The sequence below is a fragment of the Danio rerio genome, chromosome 7, assembly GCF_052040795.2.
Source record: "Danio rerio strain M-AB ecotype USA chromosome 7, GRCz13ab, whole genome shotgun sequence".
In the NCBI taxonomy this organism is placed as follows: Eukaryota; Metazoa; Chordata; class Actinopteri; order Cypriniformes; family Danionidae; genus Danio; species Danio rerio.
This window is the reverse complement of record NC_141027.1, coordinates 46,357,930-46,373,749: the sequence shown is the minus strand read 5'-3', so window position 1 is coordinate 46,373,749 and position 15,820 is coordinate 46,357,930. Positions and strand designations below refer to the sequence as shown.

General features: G+C 36.8%; 2 long non-coding RNA genes across 2 annotated transcripts in view; both read right to left on the bottom strand.

Moving 5' to 3' along the window:
• The window catches only part of LOC147843159 (uncharacterized), a 541,229-nt gene that overhangs the window by 458,437 nt on the left and 66,972 nt on the right, over nucleotides 1-15,820 (bottom strand). The gene's annotated exons all lie outside the window — the stretch shown is intronic.
• Nucleotides 12,257-13,401, bottom strand: LOC147843160 (uncharacterized). The gene is made up of 3 exons (XR_015496116.1): nucleotides 13,293-13,401; nucleotides 12,775-12,885; nucleotides 12,257-12,386 (listed from the first exon to the last, which is right to left on the bottom strand). It is a non-coding gene; the product is annotated as an uncharacterized LOC147843160 (long non-coding RNA).

The following is a 15,820-nucleotide window of genomic DNA, read 5'->3' as shown; positions in this document are numbered from 1 at the left end:
TTTGGTTCTTAGGCTAACCAGGACATCCATTGAATATGAATGCATTCTCTTCAAGTTGTTAAAGCTGGGTACTGGGTTAGGTACAAATCCTAAAGCGTTTGGCAGACAGTAAATAAGCACGCATCAGGAATTAGCCTTTGAGTAACTGAAGTGCAGTAAAGCGAGAGAAGCTGCAAATGAGGTCTGTTCCACACATCAGTGTGATGATCTGCAGTATCCAAGCTCGGATTATTGCTGCCTGAGGCCAAACATCCAGCTCTGCTCATGTGAAAGAGTGAAACACCCTATCAAACACCCTTTATGAGTTGCTCAGAAACTGTATTTTCTTTTATATGTTTGTTTAGACGTGCTACTCATCTTATGTTTTTTTGTTGCAGAAGAGACAAATAATCCATGCCAGTTCAAAGCCTTTTCTGCGTCTGGAAACTATTAAAACCTAGTCCAGAAAATGTTATTTTTATTCAACAGCTATAATGCTGACACAGGATGCATCACTCATCCATGAAATCAACCCACCATCCAGAACCAGTCTTACACTCCTAGGGGCCCTAAGCAGAACTCTGCGGTCAGGGGCCCCTGTTAGGGTGCTAATAAAAAAAATCTAAAATTATTCCAAACCCAGTTTTCACCTCAACAAATAGTCAGCAATAAGGGATATTACAAAAATACAAATATGGAAAGCAGGGATGTCTGCATCAGGCTTTTTTGCCATTGAGTCCGTCATTTGATTTTGAGTATCTACTAATAACAAAACCCAATCCCATATATATTTAATAAAAAAAACAAATAATGATAATAATAATAAAGAAGAGCAAATAAACAGATTCATGATGTTCCTTTTTATTATTTTATTATTTCTTATTTTATTTAATTCATCTTTTTTTACTTTAACCAACTCAAGCTCTTCTATGAGGTAGCTTGAACAGTCAAGCAATAAATTAAATAAATTCTTCACTTTTGGACTTTAGTACAACAGTTGTTGCAGCAGCTAAATGTCGAAGGCTTGGCATCTCAACGCACATTTTTACGCACACAACCACTGTCCAGTCTTGCTTCTTCTTCAAGTTTAAATTCACTTTATTTAGCTTATTATAAATACATACTTGCAATTAATAATGTTGAATCCCTTAGCGACCTCAAAAGTGTGTGAGCTTGGTGTAGTAAAAACTGCAGCTGCGTCCCAAATGGCACACTATACACTATGCACTCATGCACTATGTACTTATGCGCTTACACACTCAACAGGATAGTATATGTATGTAGTGTCATCCCAAATGGCACACTAATGTGTTTTTACTAGGCGGAAATTCAAACCGTTTCCCTGATGACGTTTAACGGTTGCCAAATCAGTGAAATAAACGACCTAATTATCAGATAATACCTGCCGTGAATATTGCCGCATTTACCATCGGGAGTCGCTAAAATCACTCTCGTAGGAGAATTTTGCTTTCACCATCCAAAATAAATAAAGTTATTCAACATGTGCGTCTGATAGCTCCGCCCCTTCCGCTACGTAAGCAAACCTGCGGTCGCTGAGTGCGTGAAGTGTCCATCATTACACACTTCATTTTAGTGGCTGAATGAGTGCATCATCCGGGTAATTAAAGTGCACTTATTATTTTTAGAGTTTTCAGTGTGAAAACACTACTTACACTATTTATACTACAAAATGGCGTACAATAGTGCATAAGTATGCGATTTGGGACGCAGCTTGCATTTATTCCCTTTCTCAAGTCTTCTTCTCTCATGCAAGAAACACCGACTTTAAAACCCTATGTGCACATATTGCCCCCAAGTGGTGACAGCCCAAATTACATTCATGTCAACATATTTACCTTATTCTCCGCCGACGAGTGGGCGCTGCCATTTGAATCTTTTTGGCTTGAGACTTCCGGTCTCATTCACTTCCATTCATTTTTTGACATTAAAAACTGCTCGTTACGCTGCTTGATGTTGTAATTTGATGTTTTCCTATTATATTATTCTACTTGGTCTGTATAGTCATGCAAACATTTGTTTGTAGAGCAAGTAGTTGACCGTTTACCATACCCCCCAACACTCCCGTTTTTCCCGGGAGTCTCCAGTATTTCTGATCCATCTTCCGCCCATCTCCCATATTGTTCTGTCTCCCGGAAAACAAACTCCCGGAATTCCACACATCCATCCATGACCGGGAGGTACGGTAACTTCCAATTACGATCGAGTCTGAAACCATCAATTTCTGATAATGAGGTGGGATCTGGACATCCCTAATAGATAGAATAGGATAAATACAATAGAAAAAAAAATGTGTTGCAATAAAATGAAACGAAGAGTTTAGCTTGCTGTACAGAAACAAATCAAGTAAACATAATTTATTAAGATATTTTTTTTAAAATAAGAATTAAATATACAATGCCTCTTTTTAAAGTTAATGTAGTTATTCAGTGAGAACTGGATAATTGTCTCATTTTCTTGCAATTCTTTTGTTTGTGTTAATTAACAGAAACTCTAAATGTCACTTTAAGACCAAAAGCACAGATCTGTACTTACAAACGTTCAATTACTGTCCTAATTGCGTATGCCTAATTTAGATACATTTAATTTGGTATGAAAAGCACAACTTAAGGTATTGTATAGGAAAATTTGACCTGTTGGTTTAATGAATTATTTAATGAATATAAAATTCTGAGAAATTAAATAAAATGTTTTAAACATTAAATTCTATTTATTTTAAACATTTAATATTTAAAAATATTTTTCATTGTAACAATCAATAAAATATATATATTTAGCTCTTTAGCTCTACTGCTCATGTGTCATTTCAATTAAGGCCAAAGATAGGCAGACATCAAGGTGAACAAACAGAGCAGTGGGGGTTCAGTCACACGGTGACTGCCTGTGGCAATCACAGGCCAAGTCCACAGAGAGGCAGAACTAATCAAATGGAGCTACATGGACCGTAACTGACAGGTAGAACTAATCAAGGTTGATCTGTGGAATCCTTCTCAAAAAAAAACAAAAAAACATGCATTTTATCTGAAGACAGACATTCCTAATTCTTTTTCACATTATTATTTACTATTTTACACTTACTATTACTATTTCACATTACTGTGGATTGGGATACATATTGTGTAATAATCAGTGTTCATTGAAACATTTTAGCATAATATAATTTTGCATTTGTGAGTGAATACAAATATAAATGGTTGTCCAAAATAGATTGTGCAATTTTATTTATGTCAATTTATAGTATCATCATATCAAGGCTGCATTTATTTAATCAAAAATACAATGTATATACGGTGCTATTTATTCTATATTATTAAATAATATACATGTTGTTTGGATGATTGGTGTAAAACACAATTTGTAAAGTAATATTTTCAGTGGATGTATTAAATGAGAGACCTACTGTACAGTAGTTTTATTTACCAAACAAGTTGTTCTAATTCAATTTGCATTATAAACCATAAATAAATGTCAGAGTTTAGCTCAAAATACAAAGATCCATATTAAAATATTAATTCAATTATTTATTTAATCTATGTTCAATTAGTATTTACAATATATCATATTTATAATATGATACATTGTAAAATTATATATTATATTATATTATATTATATTATATTATATTATATTATATATCAATTAGGCGTCGTGGTGGCGCAGTCGGTGGCACATGGTTCGTGGTTCGAGCCTCGGCTGGATCAGTTGACATTTCTTTGTGGAGTTTGTATGTTTTCCCTGTGTTGGCTTGGCTTTCCTCCAGGTGCTCGGGTTTTTCCCACAGTCCAAAGACATATGGTACAAGTAAATTAGATAAATTTTTGAATATTCGACTAAATTGTCTTTAGTGTATGTGTGTGAATGAGTGTGTATGTGTGTTTCCCTGTGATGGGTTGCAGCTGGAAGGGCATCCGCTGCGTAAAAACATGCGGGATAAGTTGGCGGTTCATTCTGCTGTGGTGACCCCAGATTAATAAAGGAACTAATCTGAAAAGAAAATGAATGAAGAAAATGAATGAATGAATGAATGAATGACTATATCAATTAGTAATTATATGTATAAAAAATGTGAACTAACTTTATCAAAAGAAACCATGGAAAGGTTCACTTTCCAGCTCTACTTGTGTAAGCATATGAATGTACTCGTCTGTGTTTAAAAGAAACAGCTGTGCTCTCTCTGAATAACGAGATGATCTGTCAATATTTATTTCCTCAATCACAGAGAGTGTAGGGCAGTCTGACAGAGGGATTATTGGCTGTTGTCCAATGTCAGTTCAATATCTTCTCCATATCCAGAAGCCTCTTTTTTCAGCGGTGTAATGTCATAATCTTCGGTAGTCTTATAAGTAGAAAAAAAGAAAAAAATGCAAGCATAAAGACATCCGGTCTGAATAAGCAAGAGCAATACAAGATAAAAAAAAAAAAAAAAAAACCCTCTTCTAAATTACTTTCTATGTCGTGATCATAGAACACCTCCCCCCCCCCCCTTTTTTATTGACCATGGTACTGTCAGTCAAAAGAAATTTGAAACCATTCAAATGAATCATTCAGAATAGAAACCATAAATGGTTCACTCAAGATGAATTTAATTAAAGAACCAAAGTAGAGCAGACAAACATCTGCATTTTTCCTGTTACTACTGCACTTTTGTCTTCTTTAAGCAAACAAGTTTTTCAGCATGGGAGCCAAAAATTCTGGATACTGTACCTTGTTTGTGAAATTATAGCACATTTTTATAGCATGATACAGTTGCATATATTCTATATCGCTCCTCCCTATAATTACTTAACTGGCATTTGAGTTGCGCATTTTTTAACCACAAGAGAAATCATATTTACACCTCTCCTCTGCTTCCTTTCTCTTGTATCCAGACTGTATTTTTAAGGGCAGCCGACTTTTTGAACTGTGAAGGTCTAAATGAGAAATTCCAGTCTTCCCTCCCACAAAAGCCTGCCAGTGGAATTTTCTTTGGTTACCTGAGGCTTCTGCTTTGGCCGTGGTTACTCCATGTGTCCATTTCACACAGAAGTAGCTTTGTGTTGAAGGAAAAAAAAAAAAAAAAAACAGCTAACACAGTTCCATAATGTGACAGCTGTGTCCAGAGGTAGCAAAAGACAGAATCAGAGCCAGTAGTCCTTGCACCACATAAAATCTTATTGAAAAGTGCTGTGAAGAAAATCATGGCCATGTTAATCCTACATGATCTAAATACCTATTTGTAATGAATTAATCAGTCAATAAAAAATATGTTTATTATAGTGTTTACCCCAAATGTCCAGTACTCTTTTAGTTATTTGTATTTATTTTTTGTATGGATAGCTTACTCTTCTTAAAATTAACAAATAGGTTGTTTGTCCAATTAGCTTATTACAACCTATAGTTGTTTTAACCATGTTGGTTTAAAAGGCAGTGTCATGTTGTGTGCAAATTAGTGTGTATGGATGTTTTCCAGTTATGGGTTGCAGCTGGAAGGGCATCCGCTGGGTAAAACATATGCTGAATGAGTTGGCGGTTCATTCCACTGTGGTGACCGCAGATAAAAAAAGGACTACACCAAAAAGAAAATGAATGAATGATTAATAATTCACTATTAAACATTTCATGTAATAATGATCATTGGGTAAATAGTCAAAGGTGAATTTGTTATTTTAACATTGTATTATTTTATTTATTTCCCCTTCATTCACAGTAAAACATAAATAATGTATAATTCTGAAGAGCAATTACGTTTGTTTCTTATAATTTATTTGTCATTTTTTTCCCCAGTACTAATGAGGTAAAATAAATAAACACGCTGAGTATGTTTAGAACATTTTTTGAAGTGGTGATATTTCAATTATAGATCAACAGAAGAGATGTTTGTACAATGTTTACTGACTCCATTTGTAGACTCTTCTGATAACTAGTTTTCATCCTTGATGACTGCTTTATCACTACTTGTGCGGTGACTTTAGAAAGTTGTTAAACTCCACTAATCTCCTCCATAAAGTGTCTAACGGAATCCCTACATTGTTTCTCGTATTCATTTTGCATACTTGCTGTTTCGGATCAGTGTGCTTTACTGAATTAAGTACAAAAAGAGAAAATGATTCTTGCCTCTAGTATTGAGCACTTCACACTTTTATGCAGAGTGATTCTGAGGACATTAATTCTATTAGGATCTCTATTTGTCTGCTAGGTTAGCCAAATCTGAGTGGTTATTCAAGTGTGAAGAAAGCCAATTAAACTAAACTAACAAATGTAAACACAGGTTGCACACCTCTCTGTGAAAAATGGCTTACAATTGGAGATGAAGAGTTGAAAATAATTAAAAAAGTTGCACCCACAGGAACAATTTACACTTAACATATTTATATGCAGCAACTGTGGAATGAATTCGTTTTTGCCCCATATTTCATTGGGGTTTCAATGAAATAAACAAAGCCTACAGCAATCACTTTTATTTCATTAACTACAGGCAAAAATAAATATCTGAAAATGTTCAGAGTAGAAAAAGTGATGGACAGAGACCTCCACCATTCCAACTTAGCATTCAATACTTTCTTAGCAGCAACCTGAGGTTACTTCTTAAACCAGGGATACAATGTGCCATTTTGGTCTGATTCTGCATTGGTTTCTGACTTGTTCAAATGCTCTTTGAATTAGGCTGAATTTATCGATCGATTGATCCTTCCTACATTCCTACCTTTCAATTCAATTCAATTCAGCTTTATTTGTATAGCGCTTTTACAATGTAGATTGTGTCAAAGCAGCTTCACATAAATGGTCATAGTAACTGGAACAGTGTGGTTCAGTAACTGGAACAGTGTAGTTCAGTTTTTAGTGTTTAAGTTCAGTTCAGTTTAGCTCAGTTCAGTGTGATTTAATCATTACTGAGAGTTCAAACACTGAAGAGCCAATTCATCGATGCGTAGCTCTACCAATCCTGAACCATGCGAGGCAGTGGCGACAGCGGAGAGGGAAAAAAAAAAACTTCACCTGATGGGAGTGAAGAAAAAAAACCTTGAGAGAACCAGACTCAGTTGGGCACGACCATTTTAATTTCTCCGCTGGCCAAAAGTCTAGTGCAGAACTTCATTCGTCGTGGTTTAGGCTGGAAGATGGCCTCAGCGAAGACTCGTCTGTCCCTGGAGCGTCGCTGGAATCAGACTCATGTTCTCCACTCCCCACGACCATCAGCGCAGCAGCAGCTCAGGATATGGCCTGGTCCCGGATATGGAATCCTTGGGATCATCACGTCGCTGGTCTTGGATCCAATCAGTGACTCCGCATAATCTGAGGACCTCGGGATGAGTATCCCCAGGTGAAAATAGAGAATAAAGAAAATAATTAGCGTAGCTGCTGTTCACAGTGTATATAAGCAAGATGTAGAAGCCAGTGTGGAACCCGCTAGGTGATGCATTGAGTGTATGCTTTACTAAACAGATAGGTCTTTAATCTAGTTTTGAACTGGGAGAGTGTGTCTGAGCCTCGGACGTTATCAGGAAGGCTATTCCAGAGTGTAGGAGCCATGAAAGAGAAGGCTCAACCTCCTTTACTTGATTTTGCTATTCTAGGTACTACCAGAAGCCCTGAATTTTGAGATCTTAAGGAGCGAGTTGGTTCGTAGCGAGACAGAAGGTTGGTTAGATAAACAGGAGCTAGATTATTTAGAGCTTTATAGGTGAGAAGTAATATTTTAAATTCAATACGAAACTTAACAGGCAGCCAGTGTAAGGAGGATAAAATTGGGGTTATATGATCATATTTTCTAGACCTGGTCAGAACTCTGGCTGCTGCATTTTGTACTAATTGAAGTTTGTTAATAGAGGATGCTGGGCAGCCAGCAAATAGAGATTACAGTAATCCAGTCTCGAAGTCATAAAAGCATGGACTAGCTTTTCTGCATCTGAGATGGATAGCATATTTCGTAATTTAGCGATATTTCTCAGATGAAAGAAGGCAGTTTTAGTGACATGGGATATATGGTTTTTAAAAGTTAGATTGCTGTCAAATATGACACCCAAATCTTTTATAGTAGAGCTAAAGCTAACTTTGTATCCCTCTAATTGTAAATTGAGTTGCGAGATCTGCTGTGTGCAAGATTTAGGCCCAATAAGTAACAATTCTGTTTTGTCGGAGTTTAAGAGAAGAAAATTGTTGGTCATCCAGTCTTTGATGTCTTTGATACACTCAGTTAGTTTAGAAAGTTCAGACGTCTCGTCAGGTTTAGTTGAAATATATAATTGAGTATCATCTGCATAGCAGTGAAAGCTGATCCCATGTCTTCTAATAATGTCTCCCAGAGGTAGCATATAAATTGTAAACAGTAAAGGGCCTAAAACTGATCCTTGAGGCACCCCATACTTTACTGGGCAGATTTGTGAAGACTGTCCATTAAGATTCACAAACTGGTAGCGGTCAGTTAAGTATGACTTAAACCATTGTATAGCCTGTCCCTGGACACCTGTAGACTTTAAGCGATTTATGAGGATATTGTGGTCTATGGTATCAAATGCCGCACTAAGATCGAGTAAAACTAATAGCGAGACGCACCCTCGGTCAGCAGCTAAGAGTAAATCGTTGGTTATTTTCACTAAGGCGGTTTCTGTACTGTGATGAGCCCTGAAACCTGACTGAAACACTTCAAAAATATTGTTCGTCTGCAGAAAAGAGCATAATTGAGTGGAAACAACTTTTTCTAGTATTTTAGACATAAATGGAAGATTTGAAATAGGCCTATAGTTAGCTAAGTTGTTGGTGTCTAGTTGCGGTTTCTTAATAATAGGCTTAATAACAGCTAGCTTGTAAGAGTTTGGAACATGGCCTATAGATAAAGAAGAGTTGATAATGTTAAGAAGAGGTTCTCCTATAGAAGGTAGCAGCTCTTTCAGTAATTTTGTTGGAATTGAGTCCAGCATACACGTAGCTGGTTTAGAGCTATTTATAATTTTTACTAACTCTTCATGTTCTATGATTTTGAAGCAGTGTAGGTTATTATTATGATTTAATGAAATATTTACAGGATTTGGAGTATAAGCCGGTGCAGAAAGTTTGGCATCTCCTATTTTTTGTCTAAAGCCTTCTATTTTATTACTGAAAAAATTCATGAAGTCATCACTACTAATTTGCGGTGGAGTAGTTTGTTCCAAGGATGACCGATTATTTGCTAATTTAGAGATGGTGTTAAATAAAAATCTAGGATTGTTATGATTATTTTCTATCAGTTTGCGCAGGTGCTCGGTCCTGGCAGATTTTAGAGCCCTCCTATAGCTGGACATACTGTCTTTGTACGCAATTCTAAAGACCTCTAAATTTGTTTTTTTCCATTTACGTTCCAGGGCGCGGGTTGCTGTTTTGAGCGCACGAGTATGACTATTATACCATGGTATAGTTTTAATCTCTCTAGCCTTTTTTAATTTGATGGGTGCCACAGTATTTAGTGTGCTAGTAAAGATGGCATCCATACTGCTGGTTACTACATCAAGATCATTTGAGTTTGCGGGTGCATTACGAAATAGAGAGAGATCAGGTAAGTTATTTATAAATTCATCTTTAGTTGACGGAACAATAGTTCTACCAGGGCGGAGTATTGGAGCGGGTTTGCTGATTTCAGGTAAACACAGCTTATATAGTAAGAGGTAGTGATCTGTAATATCATCACTTTGTGGTATAATGTCTACGTCAATAACCTCGATTCCATAAGACAGAATTAGATCTAATGTATGCTTTAAGCGATGGGTTGGACCCACAACGTTTTGCTTTATCCCAAGTGAGTGTATTAAATCCATAAACGCGAGTCCTAATGTATCATTAGCATCATCTATGTGGATGTTAAAGTCACCTACAATTAGTATTTTATCAGTTTTGACTAGTAAGTCAGAAATAAAATCAGAAAATTCTTTTAGAAATTTGACATAGGGTCCTGGGGGTCTATATATGGTGATTAAAGCGAGAGATAACATAGGTTTTTGTATAGTATCTGGAAGCTGAACATTAAGCGATAATACTTCAAAGGAGCTAAACATAAGTCCGTTTCTCTGTTTAATATTAAGGAAATCACTAAAGATTGATGCAACTCCACCACCACGACCAGTTTGACGAGCCTCATGTTTATATAAGAATCCTGGAGGAGTTGCTTCATTTAAGCTAATATAGTCATTTTGTTTCAGCCAGGTTTCAGTGAGAGAGTGCATTAAGATTGTTTTCTGTTATTATTTCATTAATGATAAGTGCTTTAGGTGCAAGTGACCTGATGTTTAGGAGACCAAGTTTTACGAAATTTGTATTTTCACTTTCTACTGGTTTTTCTGGTTTGATTCTTAATAGATTTTTTCTGGAGCACACAGTACGTTTATTTCTTAATCTAATAATACGAGGAACAGACACAGTCTCTATAGGATTCGCCAGATATGCGTTACTGATGTTTAAGTGGGGTGAACAAGAGTCTAGGTGGCTATAGTGTGAATTTTTACCTGCTAGTCAGATGGTGCGAAGTAGTCTGGAGATGTTGTCCGACAGGAGTTCAGCTCCGGCTCGACTGGGGTGCAGGCCGTCAGGACGGAAGAGCCTAGGACGCTCCCAGAAAAGATTCCAGTTATTAGCAAAGAGCAATTTCTGTTCTTTACACCATGTTATTAGCCATTCATTCAGAGCTACCTTCCTTCCTTCATTCATATATTCATTCTTTCTTTTTTCGACTTAGTCTCTTTATTAAAAAATACTGGAGGAAACCCATGCAAACTCGAGCAGAACATGCAAACTCCACACAGATGCACCAACTAAGGCTCAAAGCAGCGACCTTCTTGCTGTGAAGTGAATGTGCTACCCACTGCGCCAACGTGCTGCCCTGAATTTGATCTTTGTAGAGCATAATTTGTCTACAATTTATATAGAGCAGGGGTGCCAAACTCAAACAGTGTCATGCAGATTTTAGCTCCAACTTGCCTCAACACACCTGCATGAATGTTTCCAGAAAGCCTAGCAAAACCTCGATTAGCTGTCCCAGGTGTGTCTAATTAGGGTTGGAACTAAACTTTGCAATAGGGCTGCATGATATTGGGAAAAAATTTGTTGCGATATAAATACAATTTCTCAATATGTGTTGAAACTGAAAATAATTTATAATTTTAAATTGATAGAGATGACTCAAAGGGGGAGCATATCATATAACATACAATCTAGAAGCATAGATAAATTCAATAAAGAAAAATATGCAAATTAAACAAACAGCGTTTATTGTTTTCTGAAGATTCAGAATGTATTAAAGTATACAGTAATTGAATTATCAACTGTAAAATAATACTGCATAGTCTTTGTTTTATAAACAGTTTAAAAAAATGAATCCTTATTAATTTTTCAAAGTCACAAACAGTAAATTTTCTTATGCCCTCACATGGCTGTCTCAAAAAACACTTGCAAAGTGATACATTATAATCCAGACTCAACATGACATTATACTCGCGATTTCACTATTGTAAATTATCACATTGCGATATAGATGCTGAAACGATGTATTGTGCAGCCCTACTTTGCAGGATACTGGCCCTCCAGAACTGAGTTTGCACCCCTGATATAGATGAAGAATGGAGAGGTGATCGGATGGTTGAATAATTTTCAACATGTCAGCCTTTTTGATTGGCCTTCATGAGGGAATTGTGTATTTGAATCAGAGTAATGACCTAAATGAGCTGAACTCATTGTTTTTCCTCTGATAAGAAAAAAAAGTTTATAGTTTTATTTTTTTCCCCCTTTCCAATCCAGCTTAACACTCATTATAATTATGCATCAAACAGTGGGAAACGTGTTGATTTTTTGACGAGAAATGCAGAGAACAGATTTGTATTATTGTGGAGACCAGTTTTGCCAAGTTATCTCAGAAGAATGAACTATAATATTGAACTATGATTATTAAACACATCCTGTGAGAAATGAGATTCTGCAGACTTCCTGTTGGTCATTTGACTTTGACAAGTTTTTACAGAAAATAATTGAAATATTACAAAATTTAAAGACTTATTTAATTTTTTTTCTTATTAATATATAGTAAATGTGAAAAAGTTTTGCAAAGATACTTTGCACAATGAAAATAAAATAGATTTTAATATGACTTTCAGCAAATAAACACCTTTCCATGAGATTATGCCTTTATTAAAGTTACATGTTAATGTTTACTTTAACCGTCTCATTTAGGGAAACTTCTGAGATAAACAAGTTATATGTGTGAAATGTAAATAGTGAATATAAAATGCTACCCTCCTCTTTTATTCATCTGCAATGACTTCTGGGACTTCGAATGAGTGCTCCACTCAAGTCTGCATTCAATTCATGCTCCACAGATCCTCGATATCAAGAACATATCCGGGTGCTTTTAAGTGTCTTCTGTTCTTGCAGTCTTGAGTATTGGAATTGAGCTTTGATGGTTGATGATGATATTACATGAGAACACAAAGACACAAGATTGCTTACAAATACATATTGAGAAACAGCCATAGTGAGCAATCAAATCACTGCTGAACAATCGGGCCATATAGTGTGTGTACATGAATTGTGAGCGTTGTCTATACAATGCATGCAATTTTCACATACAGTACAGTGCGATTTGGTACCTTGCTGAAATCTCATGGAAAATGCACAGTAAATGCTCAGTGTTACACTTCTCAAAACAGCCAAAGTCTTTTGACATTCCTTTAAAGGGCACCTAGGTTACCCCTTTTTTCAGATTTAATATAAGTATTTTGCGTCTCTAGAATGTGTATATAAAGTTTCAGATCAAAATACCCATCAGATTTTTCATTATACCTTTTACAAGATGCTGTCTTATACTGATTTCCAGCAGGGGGTGGTTTTGTCGTACTGCGCCTTTAAGCCGATTCTTTCCTGCCCACTGTTTCTACATGCCTCCTCCCTCAGCTGCGTCAGACAACAGACAGACTTAAAGGAAGGAAGTCTCACGTAGCATTTGTGAGATACTACAGTAAGAACTAACCTTTACTAATCAGTTTTGTGAAGTTGCATTGATGAGTCACACACAATATCGTTACAAAGTTAACGCGCACACACACACACACACACACACACGCAGACAGGCAGACAGACAGAGCGCGCTTAGCCTAGTTAAGGCTAACCTCAAGTGTGGATATCTGTTATGCTAATGTACAAAATAAACCTGATTTAACTTCCACAAACCGGGATTGAAGCGTCTTCTTTTATAATTGTTCTGACATGCGGCTGTGCTGATGAAGTAAAGCTGAAGTAAAACGCTGTAATTAATTACACACATATTCTGTTTTAAAACACTTTAAACATGTTAAACTTACTCTTAATCACATTTGATGATGATTGCTGATCCTAGCGAACAGAATAGAGCTTTTATTCCCGGTTGCTTTGCGTATGTCTGCCTGGTCTTGTTGACATATACACGCGACTACCGGAACATGTTAATGCGCGCAGCTGTCAATCAATTCGGTGGGCGGGGGGATTGCACACCTACGTAATGGTGCGATCGATTTGAAAACAGCTCCAATTGGCCGACCCTTTTTTTTTTGTAGTTAAATTGAAAAAAAAAAGGACTGGGTGTGTTCATATCACCCCAGTATGACGGTCTATACACTATACCAACACACAGATCTGTCCAAACAGCTTGAAAAGTAGATTTTTTTTTTTTTGCCCTTACTTTTTTTTGACCTTACTTTGATCTCTCCAGTAAAAGTGAGGGGGACACTATACGGTCAGTGGGGGCCATCTTTCGGATAAGATGTTAAACCGAGTAGGGTTGTAACCCCGGTGTCCTGGCCAAAGTCCCTCAATCGGCCCTTACAATCATGGCCTTCCCATCATCCCCATCCACTGAATTGGCTCTATCACTGTCTCTCCACTCCACCAATAGCTGGTGTGTGGAGCTATACGCTTATTTTATGCGGCCGCCATTTTAAAGAACCAAAGCGAGGCTGCGGTGGGAAGAAACCTGGAAGTATAGGACCAGCACTGTAAACATTGCAGTAACATGCTGTGTACAACAAACCTCCAGCTGTTGCCGAGATTTCAAAATGCAAAAATGGTGTAAACATCACTTAAATATTATTCAGTGAGTTTATTTTAAACAATTAAAAGCAATTTAGCATCTGAGTTTTAGTATCTGAGTTTATTAACTCGAGTTTGATAAATGACATCTAAAACGTGTGTTTGAGAAAGAAAACGTTTGCTAACTAGTGCCATTTCCCTTAACTCAGCTGAAAATGAGCTCTGATATCCCTTTTTACATTCACCATTCATTCATAACGGACCTTCGAGTCACCCGGAAGGCGGAGAAATGATAAATTTGTGTAACTTTAACTTTGCTGATAAGACATATAGCCAGTTACACAACATTCCTATGTAAGTGTATGCAAGCGGATGCTGCACACTGTGTAGAGACACCACCCCCAGCCCCCCCACAAATGTTCTCTGTGTGTTTCACGGCCTTGTTTCATTGACTTCAAAATTTTAGTTTTTCACTAACCACACATAAACGTTTCTTTCTCAAAAACACAAACACATACAAACATGCTGCTTAGGTATTATTGTAGCCCAACTTGTGCTGTTTACAGTGTTATCGCACTTTAGCCAGTGATATGTCTTTAAGATACAGAAAACAACACAAATGTCAGTGCATGTCAAAACATCTCCAGAGCCCCAAAACACCCTCAGACCCCAGAGGGTGTCAGTAGCACAGTCACATCCCAGGTTACAGCTACCCTGTTATTTACTTGTTTATTACGTTTTTTGAAACCTTTCTTTACTTGGCTCGAACCTCGTTGTCACAGTCAACTTCGGTCTCAAATCCTCCGCTTGAAGGACTGAAGGAAATTGAGTGAATGCATTAGAACACCAGAAGGAAAGGTGTTTTATTTGTTTTACTTTTTGATAAATTCCTCAGGCAGATTAGATTTTAAACTTGGTCAGACCTTGTGATAGTTATTTAACACTTAGCTAGTTGTCTATTAGTTATGAAACAAATGGTTTTGTCTGTCAAGTATACAAATGCTGCTTTAATTAAAAAAATGTTTTATTAATAAGATTTGCTGATGCCATTCCGCTTTATAGCTGTCGCCTAGTGGTCAGAAGCAAAAATTAATTTGGCGCACAAACTCTGAGTGCATTTTGAGTATTTTCTGTATAGCTGTTTCGTGTGCTTGTGTTGTACCCTTGTTATTTGGGGCATTGTGGGACTGCATGAGTGCACTTCAGAACATCCACTGTGGTTTTGGAAACCACTAGACATGTCTGCTACTTCGAGTAGTGCACAATTTAAGCCAACCCTGATTCTGAAATTAACAGCTATTTATATTTTTGGAGAGCGCCAAACATGTCCTTGGAGCTATGATTTTTTATTTAGTAATTTTAGTAGAAGTATTTATTTTCACGAATCCATGAGAGGGCCATTTGTAAGCTTTTTGAGATCTCAAATTTCTATTGCGAATGCCATTCGCGCCTACTGTTCTCATGTAAATCTACCAGAGGCCACTATCGACTGACTATTTGACTGACTGACTGACCGATCAACTGACCCACCCTCCTCTTTTCCTAAACCCAACCAATAGTGTTTTCAGATGCACAGATTTGACCCACCCACTTTCCAAAACCCAACCAATTTTCCAAAACCCAACCAACAGATTTAAAAAGCAATCCAGAAAAAGAAAAAGCCCTTACATGATTTTTACCATGTTTTTTAGATTTAAATTCATTCTCACCGTTTATTTATTATTTTTTTTATCTCACCCGTTTTCTGAAACTATTCTTCGCTGTCAGCTCTTCTCTGCATCTCAAGTCTTTTGACCTACATGGCAAGCTAACTGGACAAACTAGT